Source organism: Pelodiscus sinensis, chromosome 22 (genome assembly GCF_049634645.1).
Source record: "Pelodiscus sinensis isolate JC-2024 chromosome 22, ASM4963464v1, whole genome shotgun sequence".
NCBI classification, from domain to species: Eukaryota; Metazoa; Chordata; order Testudines; family Trionychidae; genus Pelodiscus; species Pelodiscus sinensis.
This window is the reverse complement of record NC_134732.1, coordinates 24,398,944-24,420,903: the sequence shown is the minus strand read 5'-3', so window position 1 is coordinate 24,420,903 and position 21,960 is coordinate 24,398,944. Positions and strand designations below refer to the sequence as shown.

Sequence of the window (21,960 nt, the reverse complement as noted above, 5' to 3'; positions counted from 1 at the left end):
GCAGGCTCAGCTCCCTGCCCCTCTGCCGACCCCCCAAGAGGGCAGCTGCAGCCCCCCAGCCGCATGAAATACCCAGACCCCGCTCGGGCTCTCCAACTGCCCCGCGGTCCGGTCTCTGCGCGCCCCCCCGTTCCCCCTCCCTGGAAATATCTCGCTACCGAACCAGACACCCCGGAGCCCCGCCACTGCCGGAGGCCGGGGAAAGGGCCGGTCGCTCGGCTCTGAGCTGCCCAGCGGGGCCAGGGCCCGGTACTTACGGCTCTGGCGCGGCACAAGCCCCGGCAGGAACCGGGACGCGGTGCGCACTGTGGGCCAGCCAAGTGGTGCGCCCGGGAGACCCCTGCCCGCCCCGGCTGAGGGAGCCGCCACCCCCGGGGGCTGCGAGGTGGCTCGGCCCGGGGGATGCCCCGCGGAAAGCCCCGGGCCGGGCGGCTCTGGCTTCCCGAGCAGCCGGGGATGGAGCGTCCCGGCGCCCGGCCCCCGAGGGGCCCCCAGACTCCGCCCGCGCCCCGCCCCGCCGGCCCCCCAGCTCCTACCGTCCGCCGGCTGCGGGGCGCTCCGAGCCCTGCCCCCCGGCCCGCGGCAGGTGCGCGCCCCGCCGGCTCCGGCCGGGCCATTCACATGCAAATCGCAGCCCGCGCGTAACGCTGCGCCGCCCCGGGAGCCGCCCGGCCCGGCTAGCGGCAGGGGGTCGCTGCGCGCTGCCCCGGGGCTCCCAGCCGGCTCGGCCCCCTCCCCCAGGGGCTGCTGGCTCCCGCCCCGGCCACTTGGCAGGAGACTCGGGCCCCTGCCCACCCCGTGCCCTTTGCCTTGCTCCTCCAAGGTGCCAGCAGCCCCAGCCGGGGAGCGTCTCCAGCCGTTTCTGTTCCCAAGCGCAGACTAAGGCGGGGCTTTCCTGTTAACACCGGCCTGGGCCATGGGGACAGGCCCTGTGGCAAGGGTTTGGTCCAGCGCGGGGCCCAGGTGGGCACGGTGCTCGCGGAGCGCGGGGATGCGTTGTAAGCGAGAAGCAGAGAGGCCAAGGCGCACTGCTCCGTACCTGGGCATGCAGGGCGCTCGGCCTGGCACCTCCCCCGCTGGTCCTTCCACCCCGGCCCCCAGGAGGGAGGCGAGAGCACGAAGCCACTGCCACGTGCGTACAGGCCGATTACAGCTCCCTAGTGCCAGCGTTCCCACCCCTCTCATTCAGCGAGCGGAGCCGGCCTGTCCCGGCCTAGCGCTGTAGAGGGGAGAACAAGGGTTATACAAAAGGTCCCAGCAGAGGTGACAGGCAGCGGGGACGCCCTGGGGCGCAGCTCTGGCAGGAACAGACGGAGCTGGGGCAAAAGCCAGCGGGGACCTATTGCAGGAGCGGGCAGCACCCCGGGGTGCGACAGGACAGCACCTGGCACAAACGTTCAGTTACTTTCCCGGCTGTTCCCAGCCAGGACAACCTGCGAAGGGCCGTTGTGATTGTCAGAGCCACGTCCCCACCCGGCGCCCTGCGAGCAGAGGCAGGATTTTAAGGCTCGAGTGTTTAGGCCACTTCCACAGGGCCCCAGAGAGGTTCTCTTTTGATTAATGCTCAATTCCGCTTTGCTCCAGCAACAGGCCGCCGGGTCCCTCTCCTCCCCCGGCAGCGAATGCTTGAGTCAGGCTCTGGATTCACGGGCAACTGCCTTTTGTTCTTCAGGGCCTCCATCCCGGAACGAAGGCAATTATCACACCCCAGTGTCTCCGCTGCTTGCAATAAATCTCCAGCAGAAGAATGGATCGGGGAGGCAGCCGCTTTGGGCTGCGGCGTCAGCGCTGCCCGTTGGTAAGCTGACCGATGGGGAGATCCGTCATGAGCTGCACAAAGCTTGGAAAGTCTTGGCCGGCAGCACGGCTGCTTGGGAGAAGGTCTCTGCAGCTGACTTCAGCCTTGCTCCCTCTGGTCCTGGCTCGCTAGGAGACGCGGGGAAGGAGCCAAAGCCAAGAGAAGTTGAGATTGTCTCTCTCATCTGGCACTTGACCGCGCTTTCCTGCTGAACGCGAGACCATGAGGTAGTTTGAGAACTTTGCAAAGCCGTAAATCGTTCTCCCCCCGCCCCGTCTTAGGAGGTCAGCGAGAGAGGTCCCGATATACCCTTATTTTGCATCTGCGAAAGCCAGTTTTTCCTGCAAGCAGCGTGCTAATCGGTACAGCCAGCAGTGAAATGCAGGTGTCCTGACGGTGCTTGTCTAGACTGGGCTGCTTTCAACCACCTCATGAGAGTCGCTCTAGGGTCTGCCTTTTACAGAGGGAAAAGAGGTGGGGGGCAGGGAAGCAGTACTCCACCCCCCCCCCCACACACACCTAGAAGAGAAGAACAGCCAGACTGGGTCAGACCAACAGTCCATCCAGCCCAGTTTCCTGTCTGCCGACAGTGGCCAATACCGGCTGCCCCAGAGGGTGGGAATTCAACAGGTTATCCTCACGGGATCCCTCCTGTCACCCGTTGCCAGGCAAATAGTTTACAGTGGTGTCCTGTGATTGGCCTCTGCAGAGTTAAAGAACCAAAACGGAGCTGGGCGACAGAATAAGCCCCACTGGTTCCTGAACACGTGGCTCTCAGACGACAGTTTCGCCGTGGACTCAATTAACTCTTGGGGGATGAAAATCTTTGAGTTTTGTGCCAGGAGGTTTCAGTCCAAATACTATAAACAGAAGCTGGTCCGAGTGAGGATCAACTATCAAGTCACTTATGCTCTGAAGCTGCATTTGCCTGAAGCATATTCTCTATAGTCCTTGTAACTAGAAGGAAACTGGCAGTGTTTAGTAGCCCTTGCATGCGAGCGCAGCTAGAAAGTTGAAGCCCGTCATCTCTCAATAGACAAGAGGAGAATGAGCAACTGTGACAATAAAGAGGCCGGTGGCACTTTAAGGTCTAACGAATTTATTACGGTATTGGGGCTATGAAGAAGCATTACCTTTCAGACACAGCAAAGCAATTGTAGAGGCCAGTTTCCAAACCACTTGCAGGGTATTCAAGGCACGGCGCACAGCTTTATAACAGGAAACATGCTCTTGGAAACTCAGACTGGGAAGTTTTTCTGACTTCTGGTTTTTGAGGGATTCAGATTCCTTCGAGAGAGGGGGGGAGAGACTTATTAGTCGGACTAGAATCCTGTTCTTTCCGCTTTGCTGCTATTTAGTGCTTTCTCTTGGCTTCTCCGCTATTTTTGCCTTTATTCCAAGAGGCATCGCTGCAGAAGCCGGGCAGGAGCAGCCGCCCAGGGCACAGGTAGGTTCATTTACTGAAGCAAGTTTGTGTCTTCTCTCAGCAGGGACTCCCACAACGTACCTTGGACCCCACGCAAGAGGTGTGTTGAGAATGGCGGCGAGGCAGGCGTCAGAGCCAGAGGCGTTCTCCCCCAGAGCTGCTCGCCTCGCGAGTTAAGCAAACGAGCCTTCCACAACCCTACCCAAGCAATGGGGATCATTCCACGGACAACTGCAAGCCCCTGCACATGCACTCGCCCGGAACGTCCTGCATCTCCCCCGGACACTGCAGAGAACTTCCGCTGAGAGGAGCGGCCTTAGAATCCTAGAGCTGGCAGGGACCTCAGGAGGCATCAGATCCTCAAGGCAGGACCAACCCCAACTCCATCATCCCAGCCAGGGCTCTGTCAAGCTGAGACTTAAACACCTCTAGGGATGGAGATTCCACCCCCTCCCCGGGGATCCCAGCCCAGCGCTTCCCCACCCGCCTAGGGAAACAGTTTTTCCTAATCTCCAACCTAGACCCCCCCACTGCAACTTGAGCCCATTGCTCCTTGTTCTGCCCCCACTGAGACCAGCCTCTCTCCAGCCTCTCTGGAACCCCCCTTCAGGAAGCTGCAGGCTGCTCTCAAATCCCCCCTCACTCTTCTCTTCTGCAGACTGAACAAACCCAAATCCCTCGGCCTCTCCTCAGAGGTCATGCGCTCCAGCCCCAGCATCATTTTGGTCACCTCCGCTGGACCCTCTCCAATGCATCCACATCCTTTCTGTAGTGGGGGGCCCAGAACTGGACACAATACTCCAGATGTGGCCTCACCAGAGCCGAATAAAGGGGAATAATCACTTCTCTAGATCTGCTGGCAATGCTCCTCCTAATGGCATATTAGGTTACACTGGCCCTTTTGGCTACTAGGGCGACTGTTGACTCAGATCCAACTTCTCATCCACTGTAACCCCCAGGTCCTTTTCTGCAGAACTGCTACTTAGCCCGTCGGTCGTCCTCCTCTTCTGACTTCCTCCACCAGCTAAGAAGGAAAGTCAAGCAAACCCCACGGCGTCTCCTGGGGCTGCAAGCAGCAGGCGCCTTTGTGAGTGGGAGCGAGCACAGCTGCATGGGAGATGGTGGGTGCCGGCTCGGAGTCAGGGTCTTAGCCTGGTAAAGGGGACGCTGCTGGAGAGGCAACACCCTCGGTGAAGAGAGATTGGGAAGCAAGCGCAGGGTAGGCTGTAGGAGTCTGTACAGGCCCCCTCACTTCCAGGGGGGCGGGACAGGACGGAGAAAGAATAAACGTGAGCGGAGTATCCAGGATGGAGAGAGCCAAGAGCAAAGCCGACCCAGGGAGACAGCACGAATTGGCGCATCACTGGGGGTTTGCCCAAGTCAGTGCGGGCTCTTCAGTGCCACAGGCAGCACTGGGTGGTCCCGGAAGCGAGCCCCCTTCCACCACCCTGGGCGCTAACTCTGCTTTTCAGACTTCCCCGCCCCAAACAGGGCAGCCCGTTCCCCAGGCAGGGCGCAGCAGGAGAACCCTGCCCACCGCTCAGCGGGCACCCGAGAAGAGGGGCGAGGGATGGATCACTGTGCAAAGAGCAGTCAAACCATCGGTGCGGCTCTCACCAGACCGTGAGAAACACGAGAGGCAGCCTCATCCCAAGGCAGCCTTTGTGCCCTGCGGCGGCTTTTACAGGACGGGCTCTGGGGACACAGGAGGACACTCGGTGTCGGTGGTGGAATGGTGGTGTTCAGGTGACGCCGGGGGAGGAACCAGCCAGCCAAAGATTGGATTACATGGGCTCAGAAGTGTGAGGAGGAATTACACCACATTTGCCAGAGTTCCTGCTCTCTGACCCTCACTACAGCTGGTAAATCTTCCACCCCACTTTCGAACAGAGCTTCTCAGCTATGGGGCAGTGCCACCTGTGTGCTCACACTCAGCAAGTGCCCCTACATCAAGCAGAAAGGCCTGTCTTTACAGGAGAGCCCAGGGAGCGACAAAGCAAGGGAGCGTGTTCATTAGGTCACGTTGCAGGGCGGTGGCTGGTAAAGCTCACATTTCAGAGGGTGGAGATGGATGGCAGGAGAGAGATGGCTTGATCGTTACCGGTTCTGTTCCCTCCCTCTAGGGCACCTGGCATTGGGCGCTGTGGGCAGACAGGACACTGGGCTGGATGGACCTTTGGTCTGACCCAGTGTGGCTGTTCTTATGTTCCCCCAGCCCAGTAGGTGGCAGTGTTCCACTCCAGCGTTTGTTTTTGCCACTTGTGAGGCTGACCTCTATCCCGTTTCCCCTCACCGTTTCGATAGAAAGCTGCTCACTCGTTGCGAGCGCGTGCGCCAAATCTTCCCCTACTGGGCCTTCACCGTTACTGCAGTTCAGACGGCAACGCCTCCAGCGGCACCTGCCGACGGTTCAGGCTGTGACAGGGCCCTTCGCTCACCTGCTTTGTGGCTGCAGCTACTCCGCGAGGCTGCCCAGCTACGGAGCCGGCTTTTCTGAAGCCGAAGGCCGGTGCTGCAGTGCCAACAGCTCCTCTGGGTTCTTGCCAAGCTGCATATGAATGCAGCTCCCTGCCTGGGAGGAACTGAAACCACAAACATTCCATGGGGGTGCCGTGTCCCCCGGCGGGCGCTTTCTCCGTTTCACTGAGCATGCTGGGAGGAACAACCCCCCCGGCGCTGGGCTTAGTCACTGCTGTGGGATACGGTGATGATGGTCGGGGCAGCGGCTGGTTGCCGGGAGGCAAGAGCAGGAATTGAAGCCTACGCTTGCCCACAGGCTCGGCCGCTTCTCTCCCACGCCCACTGCGAGAGAAGAGAGATCGGGCCCTCGGGAGCCAGCTTCTCAGCCAGTCCTGGCCCCGGCCCCCAGCCGTCAAAGCCACTGGACAACACAGCTCTGACAATGCAGACGTGCACTGGCAGTCTGCACCCCGACCTCTCCAGCAAGGAGGCTAGGAGTTGGGGGACGGCACAGAAGTGGATTTTCTCTACGGCTGTGGGCAGGAATAGGGGACGACTTGTCCTGTTCCCTTGGCACTGAATTCCACATAGAGGAGTCCGTCGCCTTCGCTTGGGAGGTCAACCCACTGCAGAGACTCCACTGTGGTGCCGGAAAAGGGCGCTGATGGCCGAGGGTGCGCCAGCCAGCTGGAAGGCCCCCGCCAGGCCTGGTGTCTGCCCCAGCTGAACCCCCAGGTCTCAGCAGGCTCGTGTGGCAGAGAAACGTCTGAAGCCGAGAGTTCATCAGTATTCCGAGCGGGGCTGGCAAATATTTGACCTTGGGAGGCGTCTTTGTAGCACAGTCCAGCTTGGCAAACAGCTCCCAGTGCCAGGAGGAGCACAGGAGGCCCCGAACGATGACCCAGGAAAGGCGCTTTCATCCCCTGCCCTCCCACCCACAGGGAGCAGCCTCGGGCCAGTGGGAGCAGCATGTTGGTGGACAACCAGGCCGACATCCCCATGTCCCGCAGGCAAAGGTGCAGCCTCACCTCTGCTCCTTCGGGACCAGCTTCTGGCCCCACAGGCTCGGCCGCTTCTCTCCCACGCCCACTGCCCACGCCAGCTGCCCCCGCGCTCACTGCTGGCTGCGCTTGCGCCCGGGGCCCCGGGCCCACAAAGGCCGTTTCACATTCCCAGCCCTGCAGGAGGGAGGTGAGGGGGCTGGCGGTCACGGGGACTCTTTAGGGTCCACGACAAGTGTCCAGCCCCCGCATAGCCCCGCAAAGCTCTGACCGGCAGGCCCCAGCTCATCAGCTGCGTGTTTTATAGGCCGAGCCCTTGCAGGCTCTCGTGTGGCCAGATACGGGAGTGGGGGGGGGGGGGGCCCAGTTCTGGTATTTGCCTGCTGTGCCCGTCGCAGCTCTGGCCAGACGATTCCGTAGCAGCGCAGCGCGCACAGTCGCTGCCTCGCGGCCACAGACAGCTGAGCCAGGAACCGTCTGAGGGGCAGAAACAGACACGTCCGGGGACCAGCCCCATCACCCAGCTCGCTGCGCTCTGCAGAGCCCTGGGTTCTGCAGCCCCGGTTCCGGTCAGACCAGGCAGCACTCTGGAGGCTGTGTGCTTGGACTCAGCCCCTGTCCAGGAGGAAGAGGATACTGGGAATTAGAGAGACCCCCATCTGGCCAGGCAAGGAGCAGCATTAAAGGCTCCCAGAAGGACACCCGACAAGCTCCACCAGTCAGCTCTCCGGCCTTCCCCTGTTCAGTCCTCAGGCTGAGAATTCAGAGGCTAGACATCCACGGAGATGCTGGAGTCCCAGACATTCTGTCTGGTTCTCTGCATCCTGGGGCGGCAAGAGGGGGCCGGCAGAGAGGTCCTGCATCCAGGCTCGCTGCCACGTAAATCCATCCGCCCACGGGATCCACGCGCCAACGACCAAAGGGGCAGAACAAAGTCATTGAGACCGTTTCTGCAGCCCCCTTGCTGGTATTCGAGACCCCGCGTCCTTTGACGTGGGTCGATCTTGAACATAATGCAAGAGGACTTCTTACGAACTGCCCCGACCCGTCACAACTCCTCCTCGTTCCAGGGTCAGACGTCCCTCCGCCGTGGACCGGCACTGGAATGGCCGTTCCCAGGAGCTCCCAGGGGACCGTGACGTACGTTCAGCAAGAAAGCAACATTCCCACCGAGCGGCTTCATGTCAGCCTCTGCATGGCTCTGCAGCACGCCAGACCCGGGAGCACAGGCCTGACACAAACTGTGGCTGGCCTACTGCCCAGGAAACCGTGACCCAGCGGGGCTGCATGCTTCCGCCCTCAGCCCTGGGGAGGGTGGAGATCCCTGTGTTAAAGGATGAGAAAAGCCCAGGAGGAGCTCCAGGGTCTGGTGTGACCAGGCAGACTCCATCCAACTGCTGGTGTAAACGTGAGCCTGGCCGCACTTACCCGTAGCATTGCTGTAGACAATCTACCCATAGGTCTGAGCAGCATCCCCTGCCAGATTCCTCCTCCTTGACAAGAGTGCCGTTGCTGATCAGTGGTTTGCAGGTGGTGGCACAGCTGGCATTCTGAGCGGGAGGAGCCAGAGGCACTGGGACATTGGGCAAAAGAGGAAAAAAATATGCCTAGCTAGCTGGACCAAGCCAGGCAAGCAGTCTGACAGGCATGCTCTTTGAGAAGGGCTGAGCAAAGTCTCCTCCAGGAGAGGGACTGAAGGATCCAAAACACACAGGCTGTGTCTACACTGGACGCTTGCTTTTCCGGAAAAGCTATGACGATCTAATGTAAAATCATCATTGTTTTTCGGAAAAACTATGCTGCTCCCGTTCGGGCAAAAGTCCTTTTCCGGAAAAACTGTTCCGGAAAAGGGCCAGTGTAGACAGCAGAGTAGTCTTTTCCGCAAAAAAGCCCCAATCGCGAAAATGACGATCGGGGATTTTTAGCGGAAAAGCGCATCTACATTGGCCACGGCTGCTTTTCCGGAAAAAGTGCTTTTCCTTATAACGGAAAACTGTTCTGTTTTAAGCATTTCCGGAAAAGGGTGCCAGTGTAGATGTAGCCACACAGACACAGACACACAGAGCAACTGACTTGTCAGCAATGTTACAGTGTACAAAAGAACATAAAAACAGCCAGACTGGGTCAGACCAAAGGTCCATCCAGACCAGCAGCCTGTCTACCTCAGAGTGAGGGATCATAACAGGTGATCATCATGCGATCCCTCCTCTGTTTCCCACTTCCAGAGAAACAGAGGCTAGTACCACCGTTCCTACCCATCCTGGCTAATAGCCAGTGATGAACCTCCATGAATCTATCTAGCTCTCTTTTGAACCCGGTTAAAGTTCTAGCCTTCACTGCATCCTCTGGCAGGGAGTTCCACAGGTTGACTGTGCGCTGAGTGAAGAAAAACTTCCTTTTGTTTGTTTTAAAACTGCTGCCTATTAAATGTGTCAAGTCAGGGCTTTAATGGAAGCCTGTGCTATCCAGAACTGTGTCCGGGAGATACGAACACAGGTTACGGTGACGAATGTGTGAACCCGTCAGTGTAGAAAATTGCAACTGATCTACAGACCAACTGCAGCAACACCTCACAGCCGTGTCTGGAGACAATCGGGCACGTACCGGGGCAAGTGTTTCTACGACACCCACTCCACACCCCTCGCATTGTCCAGCTCAGAAGAGACTACGCTCGATTAAAGTTAATGAGAAAATATTGGAACCCCTGAAAAGACAGCCCCAGATTAGGGAAGGCCCCTGTTCAGCACGTCCAGGAATTAGCAGCGAAAACGCCCACCACGAGCCCTGTTCAAAGGGAAAGGCTTCATGTGAAGGCTAGGCAGAAATGGAGGGTCAGCGCCGGATCTCCGGAAGGCAGAGAGCATGCTGGGAACATGCTGGGAAGCTGCTCAGAGGAGCAAGACATGGAACTAGCCAATAGAAAAGCCTGAGTTTGTACCATTATGTTCATTCTCCTTGTAACTTGCGTTTGCTTCCCCCCGTTCCATCGTCGAAGCTATGGCTTTTCTATTCACTGGGGTGCTTATTTTTACCTTAAGCGGGGCTGCGGTACAAACAGCATAGAGTGTGCATGCGCCAGAGGGCACAGACCGCTGAGGGCAGGTTTCACGCCATGGCGGGGGGGACGACAAACCAGAGGGGGAGTCGGAGTGTCTGGTCACTGTGAACTCAGGGAGGCACACAGAGGAGGGGGCCCCACAGGGCCAGAAGGAATGCAGAGCTCCCCCTGGAAGGAGCAAGGGGGCTAGTGGAAAACAGAGCAGGACCTTACACACGTAGACTGGCTACTAGTGTCAGCACGCTGAACCGCAACAGCACAACTGCAAGACACCCCCGGGCAGACACAGAACCCCCACTGGCCTGGGTGATACTAGAAACACCGGCCTACCCCTCCTCGTATGCTACCCTCAGCCAGTCTGGGGTAGGGAGGCGGAGGGGTGCGGGGGAAGGGAGGGAATACATCCATGCTCCTTGGCCAGCCACGCCCAGTTGCTTCTGAAAATAGTTAGCCCCTGCCTCAGACTCCCCAGTGGATGGCAGGCGCCATGTGTAGCAGGGGTCAGGGAGCGGTTACTGCCTACCAGTGCCACCTTCATGGACCGGAACCAAATCTCTTCCTGTGTGAGGGAAGGAATGACAGAGCAGTCGGAGAAAGTCGGATCTCTTGCTTCCCTTAGCTTTATTACTTTTTTAAGACTCTTCTGTCACACGCTGTCATAGCCAGGAGGGATGGCCAGCAGCCTAGGGCCTAAGGGGTTAACTATGTCCCCTGTACTTAGCCAGGTAGCGGTCAGCCCATAGAAATGCAGGCAGGGATTTCAGACTGAGACAAAGGAATTTTGGGCTTTTCTCTCCTTTGTTTGAGCCAGTTTGCTCTCTAGATACTGAAGGAGACAGAAGACATGTCTCTCTCCCAGAAAAAGATTCTTCAAAAATGTGTAAGTAGGGTAAAGTCTGCATAAATCCATCAGGTTTTATTGATTTCTGGTTTGGGAATTTGGAGCTGATGTCTGTGCTGTTAGAAATGGATTTTTCCTCTGTTTTGTAAGTAAGTCCTGAGCCTATGGGGGTCCCCCATAAGTATATTAATTGCCAACTTTTTCCATCTAGTCATTATGCTTGCAATGGTATTTTTGTTTTGATAATAAAAGTTGTTTTTTTTTAATTACCTGGTATTGGTTCATTTGTGTATCCCGGTTTTACTTTAGGGCTGAGATTCCCCAAGCGATCTCTTCCCTGGTTTTCTTATCATTACTTGGATGGGGGAAGCGGGATTTTAGTCTCCAAAGTCCAGGTGTTAGGATTTTGCAGGGAGTTTTGTACCAAAGCCTGTAGAGATCAGGTTTTGAGGTGCTTTCGTGGGTCCCCACTTCCGCATTCATCGTGCCAGAGTGGGGAACAGCCTTGACACACGCAAAAAACAGAACCAGCTCCTGCTAGTTCAGAATTCCAGCCTGTGTTACTGGGTTTTTTATTTTGGCCACAGAAGAGGTACCCCAGGGTGTGGGAAGAGCAAGCCTGGTTACCTTGTCACTGTAGCTCTCCTGAGGTCTGATGGCTGAGAGGACTCCTGCCCCAACAGAAGACAAGGAGTCTGAGATTAGTAGGACAAGCTGCCTGCGTCCTCATGGGGCTTTTAAGAAAAAAAATCCTCCACACGAGGATTAAAGCGTAGCTGGGACACAGCTGCCTCTCAGAGGTAATGGGATTACAGCCAGGGGTTCAGGGGCCAACTTCTGGGCTATGGGGCTTTCAGCAGCATGAACAAAGATTCGTGCACGCTTCTCCCTGCCCTTTCTTTCCAAGTTCATTTCCTGGGAGAGCCAGGAGGGTCTATTCTGCACCACTTGCAGAGAGGGCAGAGCCTAGGTTCCTGAGACTTTAAAAACAGTCCGAGGGGGGCTGATCTGTCACTTTAAGGTGCCACAGGACCACTTGTTGCTTTTAGAGACTCACAACACACATATCTACTAGCAGGAGAGTCCGTGGGCAAAGCCCACTTCCTGAGATGAGCTGGAGTGGGGGGCGGGGAACCCAGAATGTATACGAGAAAAAGGAGGGGAAAGTACCTGTCAGTTGTAGTGCCAGTGCTAACGCGTGGGCCAGAAGAATTTCAGTCGTGCTGCCTGACAGTTCCAAGAGCAGAGAAAAGAGTGAGATTTCTTGCCTGGAGAACCTCAGGCTTGTGACTTGCACCCAGAAGGTAGCTGGGCTGATAGCCGGATGCTGTTACCTTCAGCCTGCAAAGCCTTGAAATGGCCCGAGATCCCAAGTACCCAGAGACCCTCCTGGCACCGGAGCCCCAATTTGGATTTCAGGAAAGATGCTTGAGTGCAGGGCTCTTCAACTTTGGAAGCCCCGGGGGCCACAATGATACAGCACATGCCGAGGGCCGCAACTTAAGTGTGGTTGCATAGACATGCAAAGATAGATGCAAATAGCTTCTTTCACGCTGACGGGCATGAATACAAAGGTGAAGGCAAGACTACACAACACGCAGGCCCCATTTACGTCGGTTCTGCTGCTATTAATAAAATGCAACATTTACCCGACTTCACCCATACTACCCCAACGTAAAAAGCAATGACAGTCCAGGGATTTAACGACTAAACCACATAGCAACAGGAGACCGTTATATTAACTTGCCGCTGTGGAGCATGTTCCCAGTGGAGGCCACGTTCAAAGGATCCCACCTGTTGAGCCTCGCTTGCCCCCCTCCCTTTGGCTCACTAGGGACAGACGTTCGCCTGCTGGGAGCGCTATCTGTTGTGTGACTTTCTTTCTAGGACTCAGGGTGAGTTGAGTGCCCGGAGAGGGGCAGCATGGGATGTCGGCGCTTTGGGGATGGGGAGGGTTTGTGCGCTGGCCCACTGTGAAGTTCCTCCCTCTGCACAGAGCACGGGGCAGCACGTTTTATACAAGGAATTGTGCAAATGCTAATTGTGCCTGCTAGCTGCACAGTGGGTCTAGTTCCCATCCATTACCAAGCACAAGAAGTTTACGAAACTCAGGTGCTGGCTTTAACAGCAGAGGAGTCTTGCCTGGATACTTCCCAAGCACCGGAGAATCATTTTACCCAGGGAAGTATTGTGGCAGGTTGTATTTAGACACTAGCTGAGGGCAGGAGTTGGAGGAACCGGAGCCAAAAGGTACGTCTGATCCAAATCCACTGGCTGTTGATTTTGGATGGGCCACCTGGCACCCAGCTGACTGCTCCGGCCGGGACCTTCCTTCCCTCCCGGGCCCAGCCTCCACATTGTGGCTGCTATTCCAATGCTCTTCTGCAGCCTATGCTCATCTGAAGCGTCAACTCTGGCCATTTTTTGAATGCCGAAAACAAACCACGCCGAGACGGTTTCACAAGCTCCTGTAGCCCCGCCAGGCTTAATCTTGCTCTTCCAGACCCTGCGCATTGTCCGGACTGAAAGCTCCGCACAGAGGCTCTTCCATTAATTGCCAGTTTTATGTCTTCCAGTGACAGGCATATTGTCTGCAGGAACAGACTCCATTGTGTCCCTGCGCAGTAGGACACCAGCTGCTGCTCCTGCAGAGCTTGGACGAGGCTTGTGTTTAGAGCCATCGCCTCTAAAGAAATATCAGAGTAACCTAGGAACTTTCAGTGGAAAAAAGCAGAAGCCAGACCCATTCTTCTTCGTATTCAGTTACTCTCAAGCCACTGGCTGCTCCTGCCTCCCAGCTCTCAGATGGGCCGCTTGGTTCTATTCCCAGACACCCTCCCTCCCTGTGCCTTTGCTCCTTGCAGTCCAAGTCCCCCCTCCCACTGCCACATCAGTTTCTACCAAAAGGATTTGGCCGGGTGAGCCAGGCCCCCGCCCCCACGCCTTGACTGGCGTTAGGAACAGCAGCTTAACGCCGGGTTTCAACAGGGTTCTCGCTCTGCCCATTTCTGGTCCAGGCCTACACAGGGCAAGATCCAGACAGGGCAGGACAACAAGCCAGGGCTGAGAACAGGACTTCAAGCCCCTCCCCAGGTTTACAGCTCGGGCCCCTTTCAGCGCCGTTGTGAAAGCGCCATCTACTCGCCTCACGGTGATAACCGGCCTGGTCAGCACAGCTCTGTCCTTCAGCCACCGCCAGTGGTTGGGTTTCACATCAATGGCCCAGGCAGATCCATGCTCAAAGCTGGTTTAGCTGTAGCGGAGGGTACGAATGGGCCCGCCTCTCCAGCCCCATACGGATGGGGCCACATTTGCTGGGTCTTCCTTCCTGCCCCAAGAGCGGTGGCCTCTGCAGACCGTTTCTTCTGGCCTGGAGGGATGTCCAACACAGGCTGATGTGGTGCCAAAGGCAGGCTGGTCTCCACATTACCCAGGCAGACAGAGTACCCTCTGGTGCCCTGGGTCACACAGAAGGGCAGGGTAAAAATGCCTCCCCCACAGAAGGGTTCAGAAAATCCCAGCTCTCCCACTAGAGAATCCCGGCTTCTGCCCTCAGCACCGCACCATGACACTCGAGACAAATGGCTCGGACAGGCATGTTTGAAAAGTGAGACCAGTGGCTCCCTCCTGCCCCCAGGATTTGGCGGCGGCGGCTCAGCTCAGCAGGAGGTGGCAGGAGAACGCTCAAAGGAGCAGGAAGAGAAGGGAGGGCGTGTTATGTGGCTCCCTCTCCATTTCACTCCATGGCACTTGCTGACACCGTCAAGCCAAGTCTGCCAACCGGCGTGTGCGGGGAAAGGAAGCACTAGTGACGCTCGGGCCATTGTTTTACAGTGAAAGAGTTGTGGGTTTTTTCCCAAGCAAAGCCATTGGCCTTGAGGCAGCAGCAGAATTTGAGACACCTCCAAGGACAGTCACATGCCGACAAACACACGTTCTTCCTCAAAGGACCACTTCAGAGCATGTCCCTCTGCCCCCTGAGCACAGCGCCTTTCCCTCCCTGCCCCGAGCGAGGGAGGCAACTGCTCAAGTGCCTCTTCAGCAGCCTTGTGTGATGGCATGTCAGGTTTTTCCCGTCTCCTGCACCCCCGTAATGGCACGGACAGACTCCACCAGCTAGTAGAATAGAGGGAGTTTACTGCTTCTCCAGGATACAGCCCAGCACAGATGTAATCTGGTTCCAGGGCAGGCCTAGGATGCCTCAGCCCCCCTTGAGATGGGGGAGACTGGGCCCCTAAATTCCAGCCCCTTTCCCTAGGCTGTCTCCTCCATGCTAACTCACTCACATCCAGCCCTGCCCCCAGCCAGGGATCCACTCCGCCTTCTTCCCAGTGTTCTGCTCCCTGGGAGATAACTGGTCAGACAGGTTCGAAGCCCCCTTGCATAATGACTCATCCCCTGCCCTGCTGGGCCGTGCTGCAGACAGCAGCCAGCGAAGGTCACTCACAACCCACTGCCCAGCATAGCCACCAGCAAGGTACCCCCCACTACGTCACACCTTGCTAGTGCTCAGGAGTTCCTTGTTCATTTTTTTCTTCTTGAGGCCAAGGAATTAAAACCATCCCTACACATACCTGCCAGTCATCTGTTTGGGCTGCACACTGTCCGTCCTACCAGGCTGCTGGTTAACGATTGCCTTGCTTCCTGCCCCAATCCACCGAGCGCACAGAAGGTTGCAACTTTTAGCTTCCTGCAGTAAAAGGGGAGGGTGAGAGGGAGGAGGTTGCTTGTAACGTGATTTCAGGTGGACCGGAAAATCTGAACTCTAGGAACGTCTGGCTTCAGGGGGTCAGATCAGAGTAGACATTTCCTTCAGCGCCTCCTACGCTTTGACAAACGTAGGCTGCGGTAATGCGACTCCCGACAACGTGCCGGATGTCATGGGCTGTTGCTCATTGATGCAGTTTGAATAGCAGGGGTGGGGGGAAGGAGGGTGGATTTCTTGCTGTTGCTCTGAAACACAAGAGGGGTTCTAAAAAAACCTTGCCACCTCTTCTGCCAGCTGTTTGATGCGATCTGCATGATGCCGCTTTTGAGTCAACAGCTTTTGCTGAGCCAGCTTCTTGGCCATCCGACGTCCTTCCATCATCAGCTGACGTTCTTCCTTCTGTGCCCGCAGCCTGGCTTCCTCTAACTCCATTTCAATTCTGGAAGCAGAATCAGAACATAAGCAGAAGTGGCCACAGTCTGCATCTACTTTACTGCTTCCTCAGGTCATGGAATGGCATGTTCCATATATAATTAACTGTTACAGACGGCCCCAAACTTTGCCCATGGAGGTATATGCAAAGGGAACCTAGAAAGACAGAAGTTTTGCAAACGGATCAGCAGGACACCAGGGACATGGAAGTCCATTCTCATAGGACCTACTCAAATCCAGTAAAAATAAAAAAGGGGGAAAAATTACCCTACAACATCCACCATGTCATGGGATTCGATGCGACATCACTAGGCATCAACATGCTCTGATCATAGGGTCCCTCTCTGGGCTCCGCCTGCATCACGGTTCACAGTAGGTGAACAGCATGAGCTATTTAAGAAGATTTTATCCCTGTTTATATCTAAAAACTGGAAGCATTTTGAAACTGGAGGGCCTACGGGGAAAGCAAAGTTAGTTTCAGATTGGGTTGTTTGACAACCACGTTAGAAGAGGTACAGGCCGAAGAGACCTGTTGAGTCACAGGCCATTCCGGCCCAGCAAGCGGAGTATGTCTCAAGGCCCACTAACACTCTCGCTGGATCAAAAACCATCTATCAGGATTGGGGGGAGGGGAGAAGAAAGTTCCTGTGTACTCCCAGGAACTGTAGTTACCGGTTCAGCGTAGACCAGTGGTTCTCAACTTGTGGCCCACTCTGCACGGAGCTGCGGCTCATGAAATATCCTCAGGTCAATACAGGTAGAATTGGATGCAGCAAATAGGTAAGATCTAGACCAGGGGTTTCAAACCTACAGGGACTAAACTCTAGAGAGGCACGTGACAGCAGGAGGGCGCAGTCTGCTCTGCTCCCTTTGACATCGGAATCTCTCCTGATTTGCACAAACATTTGAGTTTCCATTGAGTCCGAGTGGGACATGCAAGTTACAGTCACCCTGCCATCGAGGAAGAGGAAGTGGAAGCCGAGTTTCTAGTTGAGCCTGATGCCATGTTGAAGGATTGATTTTTTTTTTTTTTTGGCCCTCCACACATTGCGTCAGACACCGCTGCTCACTCCTGACTGTCTAGGAGCTACCGCCAAAGCAGAAACAGCCCTAATGAACAGTTGTTATTTCCGGTTGTATTTTTGAAGCAAATCTAGTGCTTGTGACTAGAGCAGTCATTTCGCTATTTTATACCCCTCCCCTCCTCTATTCCCCCAACCCTGATGACATGCATAGACATGCAAGCATATTTAGCAGAGTCCACTGGATAACACGATCATTCGCATGCATGGGCAGCGTTCTAGGAAGCCCAGTGTTGGCCCTTAATTGTACAGCAAGCGGAGCTCTGCTCAGACTGCTGTTAAGACACCGAACTGGAAGTGTTCAAATTGCTCGCAAAATGTTTTAACCCTGGCACGCATGGGGCATTTTCCAAGCCTGACAGACAAGTTAATACACAGAACAAACTACCTCTGTCTGCAGTTTCCAGAGTTCCTATGAGTGCAGATCAAATACCTCTGCTCAAAGCAGATATTAGGGAAGGTCACAGAACACATCCCGTTACCCACTGCTTGTGAGCTTCAACCAGCTCGTTTTTAGCAAATTCAAAGTCCCTCAGCCCATCAGCTCCCCCTGCTGGCATCAAAGAGGGACGGCGTTCATTCTTGACCTCCATTGGAGGACTGAATCTGAAGTAGGGGTTCCCACCAAGAATCACTCTCTCCTCCTAATGAGGATAAATAGAGTTACAAGGTATCAAAGCAGTGATCTGAACGAGGCGTGTCGTCCCCTTAGCCTGCTACAAAAGAAGATCTCATTTCAGCTCATCCGATAAGTGGCGTTATTAACTTCACACGCCGACGTTCTGCCTTAGATATCGCAACAGGCTTTAGCCTCACGTTTCGGAGTTCAAGTGACAACATTCCCAGCTCCTGAGGCCCAGAACAAACCTCTTTAAGGGGACTGCTCTGCCGACAGTGCTGATTCCTGTTGTAAGGTAACCTTACCACAGAAATCACCTCCCTCCCCCTTGGCCGTTTAATAAAATTGCTCTTGAAAAGGGAGGGAGCAAACCTGAGGCTCACGGAGATGGTTTCACAACAGAGATTCGCACACAGCAAAGCAGTCACTGGCAAAGTGGGCTGGGTTATGTGAAGTGGTAAAACATTTCCCCATTCACTTTTGCCACCTGAGTCATGATTTTATAGCCCGCTAACATCGACCCTCCTTAGCTGTCTCTTTTCTAAGCGGACCAGTCTTTTAAAATCTCTCTGCATACAGCTGCTGTTCCATACCCCTCATCGTTTTCATTGCCCTCCCCTGCACCTTTGCAAATTCTAGGATCTTTTTTCAGGATGGCACAAGCAGACTGCAAACCATATTCAAGGTGTGGGCGTACCACAGATTTATACTGTGGAATTACATAGTCAGTCTTATTTATCCCTTTTCTAATGGTCCCTACTATTGTTAGACTGCCACTGCATATTGAGCAAATGTTTTCAGAGAACTATCCACAAGTGACTAATACTCAAAGACCTATTGTACTTCTTCAGTTGCATTGATCCACACTGAACGGTAGAGTAGGACCCATATATGGTGCAAGGTGACAGCCTCAACCTGGAGGTTTCCATTCACAAAAGTCTTGCCATCCAGGATAGGACTTAAGGTGACCACTCCTTGAACACTGGGAGGGAAGAGAAAAGAAAAAACCAGCAGAGTGAGGCCTAACTTCTGTTAGACTTGGGCCTCGTCTACATGACTCCCCACTGTTGCCCTAATCTAGGTCACTTCAACTACACCAATAGAGCAGCTGAAGTACATGTACTCATTGCAGAGTCTTGTGTGCGGTAAGGTTAGTAGGGGCTGCTCCCCCCTTGACGACTCTTCTCATCCTGATGGAGTACTGGTGTTGACGGGAGATTGCTCGGAGATCGATTCATTATGTCTGCGTAGATGTGATAAACCGATAGCCAATGGATCGATTGAAGTTGTGAAAATATTTCACTAGGCGGATGGGGAAGCCCTGGGCTGGGGTCCCTAGGGAGGGGGTGGAATCTCCATCCTTAGAGGTTTTTAAGTCTCAGCTTGACCAAGGACTGGTTGGGATGATTGAATTGGGGTTGGTCCTGCTTTGGGCAGGAGGCTGGACTCAATGACCTTCTGTGGTCTCTTCCAGCCCTAGGATTCTAAGATCACGAGTTACGCAGCAGGTAAACTTGGGAGAAATTGCACTAGTCTTGGAGAGGATACTGTTAAGTTCTGCTTTCAAAGCCAACTTGAAGAGGGAAGTGGATGAATTTTGGATCCCGTAAGATGAAGTGCAGCTCTTTTCTGAAAAACTCCTGCAATGCCATGGTCTCAATCCCTCTATCAAGCGTTTACAAGTAAGGGCCATTTTTCTATGGGTCATCCCTGGAAAATCGGCCAGGGACCAAGGTATCAAGCAGGCCTCTTTCACCCTCAGTTATAAGGGCTCTGAGGACGACCTCAGCCATTACAGTTATACAGCTCCCGCCCGACCAATGCCAACGTGTGCTCTGACGCCGGCTCCACGGGCCACTCTGATGTCCAGTTCAGAGGCTCCATCTCTTTAATAGCTGCGATGGCTCTGCCAGGCCAGCAGACAAATAAAGCTGTAGTCACTGGCACCAACAGCTAGGTCTGCCCACCCACAGGGAGCCGAGTTAGAAGCAGTTGAAAAGTCCCACTTTTCTGGCTAGAAGCCAGCGATAGTCTGGTCCTTGCATCTGCCACACGCATGGACAGCTCCCCTTCTCACGCAGGGCGGTAGGTGAGTGAGCAGCGAGCATCCTTTGGGAAGAAGCCCAAGCTCAGGAGTTCAGAGGGGGAATTCAGCAGTTCAGGCTCCGGCTAGAAGGCCTGCTTGGAGTTCAAGGAGCTCTCCCCTCCCGGAGATTTTAAAAGGGTGTCGACTCTACGAGGACTCACCAGTGATTCTCTGAAAGGAGGGTGCCCGTCAGCTGGCTGTCGTGCTCCGAGTCTGGATGCAGACTCCCCACTCTCGTGTCCCCTTCTTCGATGCTATAAGGAAGGGTCTCAGAGCTGTGGGTCTTGGTTTAGATTTACCAGGGGCACAGAGGGTTGTCAGCTTTGAAGCACACTCCTGGTTTCTATAAGGAGGCAGCAGAGACAGCAGCATTTTAGTCACGAGCAACTAGTGGGGTGATGAGAATCTAGCTCTTCCTTCACAGTTAGGGGAGTTTGTATTTTAGAAGAGACCTCAGAAATGGAACTCCTTGCCCTTAAGCTTCAGACAGGCCCCACGACCAGGCAACTTCAGCAGACATGTCAAAACTGGATTGGCCACGAGAGGGCACCCGTGTTCTCAATACAAAAGAAATGCCGGAAAATGGAAGCTTGTGTTGTGCTCCTGTGCATACAGGCTCCCGATGCAATACCAGCCTCTACTGAAAGTTACTGTGATGGCAACAAGTTGCCTCACGTTTCTCCAGCTAGAACGCTTACCAGAATATCACAGAAGGACAACTCCGTTTCCATCACAGCGCTTTGATGTTTAACAAGCATGCCCAGAACCTGGCAGGAATGGGGAAGCTGTGTGAGGCTGGCAGTAGTTCCCTTGCTGTACCAGGTTAACACAGAGTCTCTGTTCGGGTATGTCTACACTACAAAGTTAATTCGAACTAACAGACGTTAGTTCGAATTAACTTTGATAGGCGCTACACATACAAACCACTAGTTCGAACTTAATTGGAACTAGCGGAGCGCTTAATTCAAACTAGGTAAACCTCATTCCACAAGGACTAACACCTAGTTCGAATTAAGCAGTTCGAATTAAGGGCTGTGTGGCCACTTAATTCGAACTAGTGGGAGGCTAGCCCTCCCCAGCTTTTCCTGGTGGCCACTCTGGGTACCACCAGGGAAACTCGTCTGCCCCCCTCCTGGCCCCGGAGCCCTTAAAGGGGCACGGGCTGGCTGCAGTGACCGTGCCAGGTGCAAGCCTGCCAGCACCCAGCCAGCAGACCCTGCACCTGGCACAGCACGAACCAGCCACCCGCTGCCACCCAGCCCTCCGCCTCTTCCCGGGACCAGGCTGGCGGCTCCCGGGAGCCTGCCCGGGTCCGCAAGAGGTGGGCGCCCGCCTGGTCTAGTGCGGACATCATGGACCTCATCCACGACGTCCGCACTAGGCACAGGAAAGTGGCCGTCTAGGGCAGGATAGCTGCCAGCCTGGCCACCCAGGAGCAGGTTTGCATGAAAATCAGGGTGGTCCAGTGAGACCCCCGACCCTGAGCCCTGAGCTTAGAATGGCAGTACTGGGTCAGACCAAAGGTCCATCTAGCCCAGTATCCTGTCTGCCGACAGTGGCCAACACTAGGGACCCTGGAGGGGATGGACCGAAACAATGACCAAGCCATTTGTCTAGTGCCATCCATCTCCAGCCTTCCACAAACAGAGGCCAGAGACACCGTTTCTACTCCCTGGCTAATACCACTCCATGGACCCAACCTCCATGACTTTATCTAACTTCTCTTTAAACTCTGTTCTAGTTCTAGCCTTCACAGGCTCCTGCAGCATGGAGTTCCACAGGTTGACTATTTGCTTTGTGAAGAAGAACTTTCTGTTATTAGTTTGAAGCCTACTACCCATTCATTTCATTTGGTGTCCTCTAGTCCTTCTATTATGGGAACTAATGAAGAACTTTTCTTTATGCACCCTCTCCACACCACTCATGCTTTTACAGACCTCTATCATATCCCACCTCAGTCTCCTCTTTTCTAAGCTGATAAGTCCCAGTCTCTTTAGCCTCTCTTCATATGGGACCTGTTCCAAACCTCTGATCATTTTAGTTGCCCTCCCCTCTCCCACCCACTCTCTTCCCCTCTCCCACCTCCTTTTTCCAGTCTCCCCGAGTTTTGTTCAATAAAGAGAGTTTCAATAGAGAGAGGTCTAGATGCACTAGTTCGAATTAGCTTAGTTCGAATTAACTAATTTGAATTAAGTTAGTTCGAATTAGTGCTGTAGTGTAGACATACCCTAAGATACCAACGAGTCACTATCATGAGTAAAGATGCAGGCAAGAAGGCAGCAGTAGATGGAGCTAGTGACACAGTAACAGAGCTTTGAACTGGAGCAGGCTTACCTGCACATCTGCAAAAGAGACAACCACATACCTGGGAGGATAGGAAAGAGGCACTATATTACTAGAAGGTAAAATAATAATTGTAGGACATCTGCTTCGTTGTCGAGGACCATGA

At 54.7% G+C, this 21,960-nt stretch overlaps 1 protein-coding gene across 4 annotated transcripts in view; it reads right to left on the bottom strand.

Annotated features, from left to right (window-relative positions):
* The window catches only part of ADGRD2 (adhesion G protein-coupled receptor D2), a 97,020-nt gene that overhangs the window by 62,629 nt on the left and 12,431 nt on the right, over positions 1-21,960 (bottom strand). Inside the window, exon 2 of one of the 4 annotated variants that reach the window (XM_075905672.1) lies at positions 15,159-15,731. The gene's annotated coding sequence lies outside the window, so the exon portion shown is untranslated. Of the gene's footprint in view, positions 1-257; positions 511-536; positions 652-1,039; positions 1,148-15,158; positions 15,732-21,960 lie in introns of those variants that run through there. The other 3 variants (XM_075905671.1, XM_075905669.1, XM_075905673.1) reach the window with 3 other exon arrangements.